Source organism: Prionailurus viverrinus, chromosome A2, assembly GCF_022837055.1.
Source record: "Prionailurus viverrinus isolate Anna chromosome A2, UM_Priviv_1.0, whole genome shotgun sequence".
Taxonomy (NCBI): Eukaryota; Metazoa; Chordata; class Mammalia; order Carnivora; family Felidae; genus Prionailurus; species Prionailurus viverrinus.
In genome coordinates, this window is record NC_062562.1 from 34,275,330 (window position 1) to 34,291,574 (window position 16,245).

Here is a 16,245-nt window from a genome sequence, read left to right on the forward strand (position 1 = left end):
GAGCTCAGATCTCGTCTCGGGGTCGCAGAGGATCCTGGGCACGCGGTGTCTGAGCTGGGACTTGAAGGAATAAAGGGGAGGCAAGGGTTCTGGCGAAGGCGGTGGAAGCCTTCTAGAACTCAGTTAAGACGTTTTTATCCTTAACGGAAGATCAATGCAAAACCATTGAAGGGTTTTGAGCCCGGTAATCAGCATAATAAGAGCAGACATTTATTTGGAGTCTCCTGACACTAAGCACTGTGCAGGTAATAAAAATGCTGTAGCAAATATGCTTGATGTGTGACAAGCACTTTACAAATAGGAACTCTTAGTCTCCATAGCAACCTTTCCAGTAGGTACCAGACTAAAATCCCCATTTTGCAGAAGAGGAAAACGAGGCACAGAGAGGTCACCGCTCTGATAGGTCACCGCTCTGATGAAGCATGTTCAAACCCATGCTTTCTCTCCGTGCCCCATTAAGAGCTGTTACAGATTCTTTTTTCACCTTACTTACTCTTGAGCCTATGATCGTGAGAAAACTTGCAGTGTAACAGAACTAGGCAACTATTGCTGCTAGTTTCCTTCCTTCCCTCCCTCCGTTTATTTTTTCTTAATATATATTTTGACAAATCAAATACACAGACAAGTTACAAGAATATTACCCCCAAATGCCCAGGTATCCTTAACCTGGATTCCCCACCTATATTTTGCCCTATTTCACATTCTTTTTTTAAAATTTTTTTTTCAACGTTTATTTATTTTTGGGACAGAGAGAGACAGAGCATGAACGGGGGAGGGGCAGAGAGAGAGGGAGACACAGAATCGGAAACAGGCTCCAGGCTCTGAGCCATCAGCCCGGAGCCTGACGCAGGGCTCGAACTCACGGACCGCGAGATCGTGACCTGGCTGAAGTCGGACGCTTAACCCACTGCGCCACCCACGGGCCCCCCCTATTTCACATTCTTGATAGGTAGTATATATAAATGGATTTGTAGACCATTACTTGTCACAAGTTTACCTGCTAGATTTAGCATCTATTGATGATTATTGCTTGCATCAGTTATGACTACGATGATTGCAAAATAGTTATTATGTAATTCCATTCTTTTCTACATTTTTGTTTACATTCTACTCTGAAGTGAGCTTTACTTTTGCCCACATTTCTTTATTAACTCTTGTATTTGCTTGTATCAGTATGGACTTGTGGATTCCTTTTTTGGTGCCAAATCTATGCTCTTTCCTATTACACTTACTCTGCTGCCTCTGGATATGGGTCATTTAATCTTCACATGAACCTTCCGAGGAGGTTCTGCTGTTACTCCCATTTGCCAAAAAGAGAACAGGTCCCCAGAAACACTATGTAACTTGCCCAGGGTGACACAGCTTGGGATCAGACCCTAAAGCTGGAATCTAATCATTCTACTCCACACCCTCCCCTTGAGTGAGTGGATCTGATTTCCCATCTCATCCATCATTACTCCTACTGGGTCTGCCATTTAGCCAGCCGGGTTGGAGTACAAACACTACAAACAGTCGACAGTGTTTAAACTTGGTCATACCTTTAAACTTGGTTGTCAGAAGGAAATAGACTACCTGTAGAATTAATCAAAGGCTTTTTATTCACACATTACTATGGTAAAGGCGTCTGCTACCATCACTTTCCTTCCAGCAGAGGCTAGAAGGTGTTTGAAGGGAGAGTGCATTTTACAAAGAGAAAGGAGAAACTCTTAAGACGCTCTTTGATTGATGAGTGTTCTGTCAGGATGAGGTTTTTCTATTAGGTCAGGATTTGGGGAAGTGGAGTGGGAGGGGCTTTCTGATGGCCGTTCAAGTACATTTGGCAGTCTTTGGTTCACCCTCACTAGTATATAACTGGGGACTTTCCAGTTCATCCAGTGCCATCTAAGTTTTTCCTGTCTCATTTGGAAAACTGCCAGGTTCTCAAGGGGGGCCCAAGTCTTGTGTAGGCAATTTCTCAATGTCTTTACCTGCTTTCTGTCATTCTACCTTCTCTGTGACCAAGGCATTGGGATGATGCAACAGAACGACGGGCATCCATATGGTTATCTCCCGTGCTTAGCACTGGACCAGGACTAGAAGAAGGGCACAATAAACAAACACATCATGAATCAAACTTACTGAGTTCCTCCTAAGACTTCTCTTTATTTTCTACTCTTATATCCCAAATAGAAAGCTCTTAGAGGTCAGGGATTCCACCACAGGGTTCTGTACTGTGCTTCATGGGGACAAGCACTGATATTTTAGCCAAACTGGATTCAAAAGCCCCCTCTACCCCTTGCAAACCTGTGACCTGAAGTATGTACCTACTTCCTAGAGTTGTAGTAGGTATTCAACAAGATGTTGTGTATAAAGACCTTTTATATGGTAGGGGCTTCATAAGTGTTATTTTTCTTCCTCTAGAATGTTATTAATAAATGTTTGATAGCTAATGTGAAACACTAAAGCCAATCTGACACATGGATTAGAAGGCCCAGATGCTTTGGAACTTAACTTGATAGCAGTGGAGAACTATGGAGATGCATAAATGCCAGTCAAAAGTGTTAAAATGTCCTAAAGTGGTTGCTTCCAGGAAGAGGGTTGTGGGTAGTGGTCAGGGAACCATTACATTTTTAGAGCTTCCAAAATACCAATGCTTAGACACCACTTTAGATCTAGTGAATCAGAATCACTTAGGATGAGTCTGGGATCTGCATTTTAAATAATCTTCTCTAGGGGTTCTTTACTCTGAAAAGGAGGAAAGCAAACAAACCAAACAGTATGCCAAACTCTCTTGAAATTTTCTGGTAAATCAATAAGTTATTCAGCTTCCCTCCATGGGGTTCCTAAATGTAGAGTGATAAATCGTAAATGTGCATATTGACTAAATGCTGCGTCCACAGACCTTCACCTGACACATGCACACAAAATCTGCCTTCTCCCAGGGGTCTAGGTCAGCTTCAACATATGGAAGCATTGGTTAAGGAAGAATGAATAGCTATTCTATGCTTTTTCTTTATCAAAATTGCCCACGTGGACTGCTTGAATATCCTATATGGCCACAGGCAATAGCATGATCGAAAGCTTTCTGTGCTGTCTGGTATCAGATTGAAGCACAGAGGCAGACAGGAGACGAACCGAGTTCAAGTACTAATTCTGTGCTTTTAAAACTCCATGATCTTGAGTAAGTTACATCACAGCCTCAGTTATTTGATCTGTGTAAAGGGGATTATAATAGCACCTATTTTGCCAGAGATGTGTTGACAAGTGCTTGAGATCCAGGGGCTGTTACTCACCTTGCCTTCTTTACTTGACTCAGAAATCCTTTTTCATGTTTGCTTTTTTACTCTTCATGTCTGTGAGCCTGTTTGCCTATTAGTAAAATGAAGGCCAGGTGTGACAGCGTCTTATTTGAACTGAGAGTTCACAACGTGTTACTTCTCATAAACTTTGCATACGTTGGAAGCATTAAGTTCTAAAACTCCATGATCAAACTTTGAATTTAGAACACCCTGCCTACACTGCTTCTTACTCAGTGAATCCATCCAGGAAGGAAAATAAAAACATCAATAAGCCCACACACCTTCTCTTTCTTCTTAGCAGTGCATGTTAACAGTGAAATAATATGCTCATTTTCATAGCCACGGGGATTACTCAAGGGATGCTGATTTGCCAAGGAGGGATGTCATGAAACTTAGCACAGGGGTAGTACATCTAGCAGTTCCATTGGTAGTTTACCACTACCTTTTCATTTAAACATAAAAACCATTTGACAAAGACAAACTCATTATAACCAGCAGAACTGAATAGAATTTTTAAAGAAACAACCTTAATTTTCATGAATAACATATTTGACTTCATGCTGCTGCATGCCAGAAATGAAAATCACTATTATGATGATGAGATAAAGGGTATTTGTGGATTGTGTTTGGTTATTATTTTTTTGATGGATAGCAGATTTCTTGAATTTATAGGCAAAGAAACTTTGGCCTTTCATTATGTACATAGGTAATATCTCTCTTGCTGTTTGTGACAGCCATTTGAACCAATGGTTCAATTGTGTTATTTGCCAATGACACAGAGAGAACTTCCATTGTGCTAAAGTTATTTTCCTCTCTTCAATAATACATTAAAATGATTAATTCTGATGGCATTTCTCAGAAGCTTATTTAAATTACAAGGTGCCCAGGAGAAAAGGGATCTAAAACTAAAAGTGTCTAACAGAACTGCAGTGAACTCTAGAGGAATTCTTACCTTACCTCAGGAGAATGAACGGGGGGACCAGCTTAGAGTGGTGGCACCAGGTCAATGTCAAGATGAAAAAGAAGGAAGAGTAAGGGACATCATAAACCCAGAGAAGGAGCAGGTAGAGAAAAAGTCAGCTAAACAAAAACTACAAATGGAGAACAGGAAGTAATGGCGGGAACAGGGGTGATGACGTTGTATTGGCAGGGAGTCTGGCGATGAATGGAGGATGATAGAAACTGGAGTAGAGTACACTGACAGAAGAGACCATGGAAGGGCATGGACTGAAAAAGAAAAGTGGCACCAGCTTGTAGAAAAGAATTCCCATCACAATGGGAAGCCATGGAACTTAGCCCTTCCAATATGACTAAGATATCCTTCTTTTAAATACTAAAATAAAAATTAAAGGAACATCTAGTTCAAATGCCCTGCTTTATTAGAAACTAAGCAATCACAACAGTGATTCTTAATAGAAGCCTTTGAAGAGCTCTTTCTTTTTAATGTCTTTGGGGCCATATTCTCCACAGTTTCTAATGTAGTAGGGGTGTCTTAGAGCCCAGGGATCTGCATTTTTGTAAGTAATTCTCCCACCCCACTGTCTTTTTTTTTTTAATTTCTTTAGTGTTTATTTATTTAGAGAGAGAGAGAGAGAGCGCAAGCGAGGGATATGGGCAGAGGGAGAGAGTGAGATTCCCAGCAAGGTTCCACACTGTCAGCGCAGAGCCCCCAGCGTGGAGCTCAAGCCCACAAACCATGAGGTCCTGACCTGAGCTGAAGTCAGATGCTCAACTCAATGAGCCACCCAGGCACCCCTCCCCACCTCCTTTATTGTAGGTGGTCCCTGGTCCCTGGTTGAAGAAGCACTGACCCAGAAGGTGGATTTTGAGAAGCCTAAAGGGGAAGGATAACAATCATTCAATTCCCGCCCCCCCCCCCCTTTCTTTCCATTTCTTACTCCACTTCCACTATCCTCCTTAATCCTTCCTTCCAAAATCTGATTTGCTACATGAGAGAAGGGGTATGGAATGAGCCTCCAAAAGACTACACACTGTTCCCTCTGCCTGAAACACCCTTCCTCGTTGCTCACCTGGCTCAGGTCCTCTCATCCCTTGAGTTTCTGTCACTCCTTCAGGAAGCCTCCCTGAAGGCATGGCTGGGGGTCACCTCAGTGGTTCCCAAAGGGCGATCACTGCACTGGCTCCTTATCGGCTTCTTCCTGCAAGATTCTAAAATCTGCATGACAGGTACTGTCTTCTTGAAAGGTCTTATCCTGATCACAGCACTGTGCCTGGAGCTGAATGGGTATATAAGAGAAGCCAGGGCAAAAGTCACCCTAAGAAAAATCACAGATTTAGTGGTGTCTAGAGATATGTCAGTACCCCTCAATAGGAAAGGAAGTTGAGGCCCATGATGAGAAATAACCTGCCCGTCATCACACATTACACTAGTGGTTTCTACACACTGTTCCTCAGAGTTCTCAGATGCCTTCGGGCTCCACGTCTCCTTTCTTTCTCTCCCCCCTCCCTCACCATCCCTCCCTCTTTACCGCTATCACTCTTGTTCTTATTATTGCTCTTTCTCTCTCCCCTACATTTACTGAACACTTATTATGTGCTTTCTCAAAGCCTTACAGAAATCCTCTTACTTGATTTTCAGCACAGCCATCTTTCACAGATGTACAGGCGGGCACTTATAGCAGAGAGTAAGTTGCCTGAGGTAATAAAGCAAGAGGAGCCCAATCTCAATCAATCTAGGATTGATTCTAGGCCGCGTTACCTCACAGAACTTCTTGCAGTGATGGAAAGTTTCTGTACGTATGCTGTTAAGCACCATAATCATTAGCCATATGGCTGTTGAGCACTGGAAGTGTGGCTTAGTGGAACTGAGAAAATAATTTTTAAAATTGTATTTAATATTAATCTATATTTAATTTTGAATAACACCACATAGCTAGTGGCTACCATATCGCCCAGCACGCATCTAACTGATGTACAAACTTTGCACCATTGCACTATTTTTTTTTTTCTTTTTCTTTTTCTTTTTCTTTTTCTTTTTCTTTCATTTCTTTCTTTCTTTCTTTCTTTCTTTCTTTCTTTCTTTCTTTCGAGAGAGAGCAAGGGAGGAATGAGAAGAAGAGAGATGCAGAGCCCTATGCGGGGTTCAATCTCGCGACCGTTGAGATCATGACCTGAGCTGAAATCAAGAGTCAGACGCTTAACCAACGGAGCCACCCAGGAGCTCCTACACTATTTCCTTAACTGGGTTTCCTCCCATGGTAGTTCCTAAGACAAGGATTTGGGTACAAATAGCTTATTTCAGGGACAATCCTAGGTAGCAGGTGAGGGAATGGGGAAGTGAGACCAGGCAGGTGGGAAACTAATAAAGGCTGTGTTAATTGGCTGTAGACCTTCGGGGCTAATGTTTTCAGGGAACACTGATAGACTGTTACAGAACACATCCCATAATCGTCCCGGCAACGGGGCAAGGAAATGGTTATGTTTGTCCACCAATTCCCGTGCCTCATTATTGAGGGCTGCTTCTGGGGGCACCCACCCGCCACCCTGCACACCCATACTTCCAGCCTGCCTCACCCGTGGGACGGTCATGTCCCTGTGGCTGGCTAGATAAATCCTTAGGGCAGAGGGACCCAGGTGTCTGCAGCAGGGGCTGTCCCGCAAAGCTGCAGGCAAGTTCCAGGGAGATCAAGGGGATGTGGGGTCAGGTAAGACTACATTACCTCTCCCTTGAAAATGATGAGATTAGCTCATATTACTATTTTATCTGAGGTGGGAGGAAGGGCACTTGAGACTGTGTTCATAAGAAACACAATTCTTTTTCCAACAAGAATGAAAAAAGTTTTCCAACGACAGTTCTAAGCTGTGCTCTTGCCTGGCTTCCTGACCACCTCAATTACTGAATTTTATCCTATTCTGTATCATTTCTAGCTCAGCGTGGATGCTCTAAACACCCCCGCAGTCTGGGCCATCACAATGTAGCTGTAAAGCAGCTGACCCTGGACTTTCTCAGTGCAGACGTGAAGAGACTCAAGCATTCCAGAAAGTGTTTGTTTGCTTTTTATTTGATAATATATAAAAAGATTAGAGGCAGCAAGAGAAGAGAATGAGGGAGAACATACACATGGTTTTAAAAATAAGAATAAAAAATAGAGTTTACGGCAGAAGTAGATAGAAGTGGTGTAAATAATGGTTTCTCCTCTTCTGATATCAAGCTTTGTTTAGCTCCCAGAAGAACCAACATGTAATTATGGTTGATGTAAATTGAATAAAAGCCAAGTCAAAAAGGCAGATCAGCCTCTAAAGGAGGTGTGTTCGCTTCTGCACAGAGAGCAGGGTAAGAGTCCTAGCTTCCAGAGCCGAGGGGCTGCTGGTCCGTCCCTACCACCCTGGGCGGAGAGAATGTTGAGAACTCGATATTGTGGGCAAAAATAATGTGATCAAACTTCTTTCAGAGTCAGTGACCTGTCATGGAAGCTGAGGAGGGCTTAGCTACCTCAAAGAAGAACCTGCCTGGAGAGATTTCTTCACATAACAAATCTCTATAAATTTCCTTTTAAAAATTGTACAAGCATACCTCATTTTATTGCACTTGGCTTTATTGCATTCCACTTTATTGCACTTCCCAGATACTGTGTGTTTTGGGTTTTTAAAAAATTTGTGTGTGTGTGTGTGTGTGTGTTTGTTTTTTGCGCATTGAACTTTTGTGGCCACCCTGTTTCAAGCCACAAATTGGCGCTACTTTTTTCCAAGAACATTCCCTCAGTTTGTGTGTCTGTGTTATATTTTGGTAATTCCTGCAAGATTTCAAACTTTTTCATGATTGTTATGTTGTTATGGTGACCTCGATCAGTGAGCTTGGATGTTATGCTTGTAATTGCTTTGGGGTACCACACACCACGCCCACGTAAGATTGCAGACTTAATGTTTCGTGTTCTCTGACTGGTCCCATCAGTAGGCCAATCCCATCTCTCTGCCTTGCCTGGGACCTCACAAGAGAACTAGAATTAGAAGTGGAGCCTGAAGATGGGGCTGAATTGCTGGAATCTCATGATAAACTTGAATGGATGAGAAGTTGCTTCTTATGGATGAGCAAAGTGGTTTCTTGAGATGCAATCTACTCTTGGTGAAATGCTATGAAGATTGTTGACATCACACAAATGATTTAGAATATTACACCAACTTAGGTGATAAAAAAGTGGTGGAATTCACTCCAATTCTGAAGGAAGTTCTACAGTGGGAAAAATGCTATCAAACAGCATCTTATGCTACCAAGAAATCATTTGTGAAAGGAAGTCAATCAAGGTGGGAGACTTCATCGTAGTGTTATTTTAAGTAATTGTCATAGCCACCCCAACATTCAGCAAACACCACCTTGATCAGTCAGCGGGCATCAGCGTTGAACACTGAGACAAGACCCTCCAGCAGCAAAATGATTCTGACTCACTGAAAGATCAAAAGGTGGTTAGCATTTTTTTAGCAATCATGTATTTTTTAATGAAGGGGTGTGTGCTGTTTTTTTGATAGAATGCCACTGTGCATTTAATAGACTTCAGTATAGTACACTTGATCTTAGCCAAAAGGTTGAGAAGCAATAGACTACAGTATAGTATAAACATAACTTTTATGTGCACTGGAACAAAAAATTTCATTAGATTCATATTGCGATATTCCCTTCATTGCAGTGGTTTGGAACTGGAACTGGAACTGAATCTTTGATATTTCCAAGTTATGTCAGTTTAGAAAGAAAGAAGGAAAGAAAAAAAGAAAGAAAGAAAGAAAGAAAGAAAGAAAGGAAGGAAGGAAGGAAGAGAGTCTTAGATCAAAGTTAGGGCAAGAGTTCCTACAAGAGTGAAACCCATAATGCCACAGGGAAACAATAGAGGGAGATTAGATTAAAAATTTTTACACGGAAATATTTCAAGTAACTAGAAGCTCCTATGAAAATAAAAAGCACCATGATGAACAAATGACATGAATATAAACGTCAGGAAAAAAGAGGTAGATAGGAGCAATAAATAAGAAAAAGAAAGGGTTGGCTTCATTAATTGTATTAAAGAACTGCAAAATAAAACAAAGATAATATTACCTGTTAAATTTATACATATTTAAAATAAATACAAGTGCCCAATGTGGCTACAACTGTGTGGGGAAAATGAGTACTCTTCTAACCTGTTGGTGGAAGTGTAAATTGTTATATTCTTCAAAGGGACAGGTTAGCAAATATATACAGAACCTAAACAAGTTTAAATCCTCCAGTCTAAATTTTATTTCTAGGGATTATCTTAAACAAATACTTACATTTGCAATCAAAGATTTCTGTTCAAATTTGTTAACTGCGCCAATATATTTAATGATGAAAATTTGGAAACCACGTAAGTGGCAAATAGTTGATAAAAAGTCTACTACAATACTGAGCAACCCCAACAAATTTTATAAAATTTAAATTTACTTAAAGAAGCCATGTACGCACACTGTAAGATTTTTAAACTCTCTGAAGATAATAGCCGCTTAATACTTTCTTTTATTTCTTCAAGAAATGTTCTATCTATGCATTTTCTATTTATATGTATTTGTGTCTATTTCTGTATCTATCTACATAAATGTCTATATATCTATATCTATGTATCTATTTATCTGGCCCACAGCTTGTCTTTGTAAACAGTTTTGTTGGAAATCACTCACACCCATATGTGTGTGTATTGTCTACTTCAGCTTTCCAGTTACAATGGCAGAGTTGAATAGTTGTGACAAAGACCATACCACTAAAAATGTATAATATCTGGCCCTTTGCATAAAAGTTCATTGACCTTTCCACCAGAATACAAACTCATTAGAACATAAGCTAAGTGAGTGCAAATATTTTTCTCTGGTTTGTTTGCTATTGCCTTCCCAATGCCTACAACAGTGCCTGGAACATGGTAGGTGCTCAGTCAATATTTGTGGGGTGAATGAGTGGGATTAGTTGCTTCTGTTAATGTACACTAATGTGATTTCCACATTTGGTGAGATTTTTAGTATTACAAATAATGCTGCAAAGATCATAGATCTTGGCTCACTTCTGCAAATGTATCAGAAATAACATTTTGAGAAGTATTTAATGACAAACTATTGACATATAAACATTTTTAAAAATAGGTTAACATTTTGTTACTCTACATTTTGGGGTGGGTTTTTTTTATGTTTTAAGGTTTATTCATTTTTCAGAGGCAGAGAGAGACAGGGCATGAGTGGGGGAGGGGTAGAGAGAGAGAGACACAGAATCCAAAGCAGGCTCCAGGCTCCCAGCTGTCAGCACAGAGCCTGACTCAGGGCTCAAACTCACAGACTGCGAGATCATGACCTGAGCTGAAGTCAGATGCCCAGCTAACTGAGCCACCCAGGTGCCCCTACATTTTGCATTTTGTTTTTAAAAGTGTGTGTGTGTGTGTGTGTGTGTGTGTGTGTGTGACTATAAATAATTTGCAGGCTCAGAGTGGAATTGGGGTAAATTTTAATTTTCTTTATTGTTTCTAAAGTTTTTAAAATTAACACACATTGAGAGTAAGCTAAACATAAAATTTATTTTTGAAATAAACCATAAGATCCTTTTCATCTTGTCACTTATGTCTAATTTAAAAACATTTAATGCTTTACATCACTATATGTCAAATCAAAATTCTTTCACCTGGCACTTAAGGCTATTGAGCCACTGGTTTAAATACATGTTTCTAACTGTCTCCTCAATGGCTGTCCTGGGTGGAAGGTTTGCTCAGCTAGACTGGGATATTACTCTTTGTCCTCAAAAGAGTCCTTAGAAATTCCACCTTGGCACACTCAGTCATAACATCTGTCCTGTCAGGAATGCTGTCGTTTTCACCCCCTTCCTGAGCCCACCACTGAGGTTCTTCCTAGTAGCCTTCCAAAATCTCTTCCACAGCCACACCCTCCTGCAGCTGACCCGGTTGCCTTTAGAAGACAAAGCAAGAAAGCCTGTGTGAAGTAAGCTGCTATACAAGAGAATGAGGAGTTGTGGGGACCATGGCAACAAGTACATGTTGCATCTAAAGGCAGTCAAATGGAAAAAAAAAACATAATAAATTTGTATTTAAAGGCAAAGCAAACAAAGGCAAGACGGCTGACAAAATTTGTCCTATAGTTTATACTGTCTGGTCATATAAATTGCTTGGAACTTTTCCTTAAAGCCTTTGGGTTCATGGACACAGAAAGTTGGGAGAAAGGTGACAGTTAACTGAGGTTCAAGAATAGTATAGGGGTAGGCTGGAATTAGAAATGGACAAGAGATTTGGGGTTAAAGAGAAGAAAGAAGGTAGGATTTAAGAAGGGAATGAGAACATGGGGGCACCTGGGTGGCTCTGTGGGTTGAACCTCTGACTTCAGGTCATGATCTCATGGTTCCTGAATTCAAGCACCTCATCTGGCTTGCTGCTGTCAGTGCAGAGCCTGGGATCCTATCTCCCTCTCTCTCTGCCCCTTCCCCGCTTGCTTGTGCGAGCACTCTCTCTCTCTCAAAAATAAAAATAAAAAGCATTAAACAAAAGGCACCTGGGTGGCTCAGTTGGTTAAGTGTCCAACTCTTGGTTTCCACTCAGGTCATGATCTCACATTTCGTGAGTTCGAGTCCCACGTCGGGCTCTGTGCTGACAGCTCAGAGCCTGCTTGGGATTCTCCTTCTCCTTCTCTCTCTGCCCCTCCCTTCCCTTGCTCAAAATAAATAAATAATCTTAAAAAAAAAAAAGAATGTTTGCAGAAGTTACGCAGTAATTTTTAAAATAAAATTCTAACGTTTTGTTTTCTTAGGCTGCATCAAAATATTCCTAGTGTGTGTATTTCATCAAAACAGACCAAATAAACGACCTTCCACGCACCTGCACCAAAGTTCTCATGGTAAAAACGGGAACAGCTAAGTTGATCTGGGTCTATACTACGTGCAGGCACTGTGTTAAACACAATTTCTAAGAGTGTCCATCTGAATCAATTGTCAAAATAGCCCTAGGTGGCAAGTGTGATTGTTGCATTGTAGATCAAAAGAAAGAGGCTTGGAAGCTTGGTCACATGGCTAGGAGGTGGCAGAACTGGTTTCTGAATCTGGAGTCCAATCCAGAGGTTATACAAGGAGGACAGGTCTTCTGCAAACGTTAACTGCTTGACTGCAGCAATGTACAAGTCAGAAGGGGTGGGGAGCACTTGGTAACAAAGGTATAAACTAGGCCTTCTCAGCCTCCATACTACTGACATTTTGGGCTGGATAATTCTTTGTTGTAGGGACTGTCCTGTGCATTGTAGGATGTTTATCAGCAGGCCTGGCCTCTTCTCACTAGGCGCCAGGAGCAAATGTTCCCTTCCACTCAGTTGTGCCGATCAAAATGTTTGCATATGTTACCAAATGCCCCTGAGACTGGAGGGCAGGGGGAAGGAGCAAAATCCTCTGTCATAAATATTTACACCACCGGTGTAAATATTTGTCCTTAGAGCAGAAATCTTACACTTAATATTGTCATTTCCCTGTTTGTAGACTTTCAAAATTGCAGCTATGTCCCCTCCCTCGCCCCAATTCTAACTGATTACAACAGGGGTTATTGCATAAAATGTACATTTTATATATCTCACCCTTTAGTAGGTTAAACTCTTAAAAAAACTGTGACAAGAAGGAAGTAAAAAGTTGTAAGTCATCATGGAATCATTAAAGGAATTAAAATAGTAATTCTCATGTCATTAGTCTGATTTTAGCCAAGCTGAGGAAGTGCTGTTCTAATAGTCTGTGCAAAATAGGAAATTTCAATTTGAAAATTCTCCAACCAGTTAATGGTCCTGCTATCCATCTGATTTAGTAAGGGTTCAGAGCATTTGTGAGCTAAAGTCTCTCAGGGAATCATCTTTACACTATTAGCGTTAGTCTGTGCCATTAAGATCATTTTTTCTTGATAAAATGATGCTCTATGTTATTGTTCTGTGTCTTAGGGAAAAGTGTAATTTTTAATGGAAGGAACTTAAGATTAGCCTCCAAAATCTTCCTATGTCCCTGTTCATATCGTCAGTTTGTGCAAAGGGAGAGTTTGGTCTTCTAAAGAAAATCAGTTCAAATGATTAAAAACAACTGACATGGAAATATGGAAAATACTATTCAAGAATTTGATTATAACTCAAATTACAAGTTATATTTCTTTTCTTTTATTATACACAGAGAGAGCCAAGTGCACATACATGCGTGAGCAGGGAAGGGGCAGAGGGAGAGGGAGAATCTGAAGCAGGCTTCATGCTCAGCGTGAAGTCCTATGCAGGGCTCAATCCCACGGCCCTGGGATCATGACCTAAGCTGAAATCAAAAGTCTCACACTCAACCAACTGAGCCACCTGGGTGCCCCACCAGTTGTAATTCTAAGCTAGGAAAGAAAAAGTGAAATCTCTTTGAGCTCCAATTCTGAAAGGTAAAACTTTGAAAGTTCAACATGGGGTATTTCTGTGGCTTAATTGGATGAAAGTAATTCACTTGTGTGATCTAATTTGTTCTAACTTGTCCATCTGGCCAATTTCACATGGCAAGGGCAGAGAGGCCTAATTCGGCTATTTACGGGGGTTTCCATCAGGACTCCTTTTGTTGTAGGAGACAGAAACTGAAGCCAAACCCAGGTTTTTCACTGGCTGACATAAAACACTCCAGAAAAAAAGAATGCCCATTCTTTTTTTCTTAAAGTTTATTTATTTTTGAGACAGCAAACTGGGGGGGGGGGCAGAGAGAAAGGGGGAGAGAGAGAATCCCAAGCAGGCTCCGTGCTGTCAGTGCAGAGCCTGACTTGGGGCTTGAACTCAAGAATCGTGAGGTCATGCATGACCTGAGCCAAAATCAAGTTGTCAGATGCTTAACCAGCTGAGCCACCCAGGCACCCTGAAAGAGGGGCCATTCTTAAAGGTAACTGGCATCATGGTTCCAAACCTCTAGAGGAGTCTGACTTTGTCTCAGCTTGGCTTCTTTCAAAATACTTTTTCTCTCACAAGATGAGGAACTTGGGGACTCGGAGCTCTAGTGTCACACCCTTAACTTGATTAGATAAATGAGAGCCCTCATCTCTAGCTCAGGTTCTAAAAATATCTAAGGTTCTGATGAGCCAGGCCATTGGAGTCCCAGTTCCATTTCTGGACGGATCTCTGGAGCCAAAGAGATTTGCCATGCTGTTTTAGGTTGCGTTCAAGTATAAATGGTTTTATTAAGGAAGTTCTCTCAGTGGGAGATGTTAAGGGAATGGGGGAAAGAAGAAGAGGAAAACAGCCAATGAAGACTGTCATTCCAGATAAAGTGCTGGCCTCTGCCTGATCCCACGGGGAGCTCTGGAGCACATTTGCATATCAGAATTGTTCCCATCTCAGAGGAAGGAAGCTGGATTTTTGCAAGGGTGCACTAGTCACTGAGCACAGGTAGCCCTGAGGGAATACAACCTCCTGGCTATTTTTAGCTCTGGCTCTCTAAAGGTGAAGTAGCTCTCTTGGCCAAGGGTAAACCTCTGAAGAAGGTTACAAGGACCAGCTATTTGCATCATAACCCAGGGAAGTTGGGGACTGGGCACGTTGCACTTGGTATCTGCTGTATATGCCCATCCCTGAGTGGCCAAAGTGTTGGTTCTTTGTGATCGGTAACCCCAACGAGAACCATGTTTTTGAGCCATGGGAAAAACAGCTTACTGAAAGAGGGAAGATCCTGTGACACGAGGAAGTGATAGGCAGACAGAGTAATGAATGTCAATTCTGTATAGCCTCGTCAGATTTGGGCTCACCAAATTTAACCCCAAGCAAGTTGAGGCAAGGTCATATAAACACACTTTTGGAGAAGGAATTATTACATTTACTGAGAATCTACTTCATCACCAACACTATTTTTGTCAACAGCTTTATTGAGGTGTAATTAGGATACAATAAACGGCACATATTTCAAGTGTAAATTTGATAAAATTTGACTTGTGCATACACATTTGACTGTGCATACACAGCCAACAAATAATGAGTGTCTCCATCCCCCAGAAGTTTCCCTTTCTTGTCCATCAATGCCACCCTCCCGACTCCTCCATCCTTAGCCAATCACACATGTGCCTTGTGTCACTACAGATTATTTTGAATTTTCTAGAATTTTACATAAATGGAACCCTACAGTATTTACTCTTTGTTCTTGGTCCAGCATAATTATTATCAGATCAGTCATGTTGTTTTGTGCATGAGTAGTTCATTCTTTCTATTGCCAAGTGCCATTCCATTGTAAAGATACAATTTGTTAATCTGCTCACCTATTGATAAAATCTAGTATGTTACATATATCACATTTGTATGTCATATTCATTCAACAATGCTGTAAAGTAGGTTTAATGCACATTTTACAAAAGAGGCATCTATGCTCAGAGAGATGAACTAAGTTCCCTGATAACTCAGCTCATAAATATTGGAGCTTAGAGCTCAGGGTTTTGTTTTCTTTTCACTCAGCAAAGCCTATGTTTTTTTCTACTCTCCCTACCCTTCTAAGAACATAAATAGACCCCGACTGCTTGTTATCCACTTTAATTGGCAAAAATCTATATATTCAGACGTTTTCCAATTTTATACTCTTACTTAGAAGCCTTACCTTTAGCTTTGATGCTTTCTTTATGCCACAAACAGCATAACTATTTCTCTTCTCTCTTTTCTCTTAAAATTAGTAAAACAAAGTAATTCAGCAGGATGTTTCTAGCAATTGCCCAATGATTGGTCATTTTGACTCTACTCTAGCAAGTCATTTGGTCATTTCACTATTGAGCTAAATGGCTGATGGTTTGAGAAGTCAGCACTGAGTGTGTGTCCTATGCAGATGCCTTGAGGTTTCAGAGTAAATGGAAATAAAAGCAGTGGGAATTTCAGCAGATTCCTCAATGGCAAAACTTCACATCTCCCTTCTTAGAAAACACCACTGCACCTAAATTGGCACCTTAAATTTATAAATTTAAACTTTGGACTTGTGCATGTCCAGTCTTCCCAATTCAGTTGTAAACTC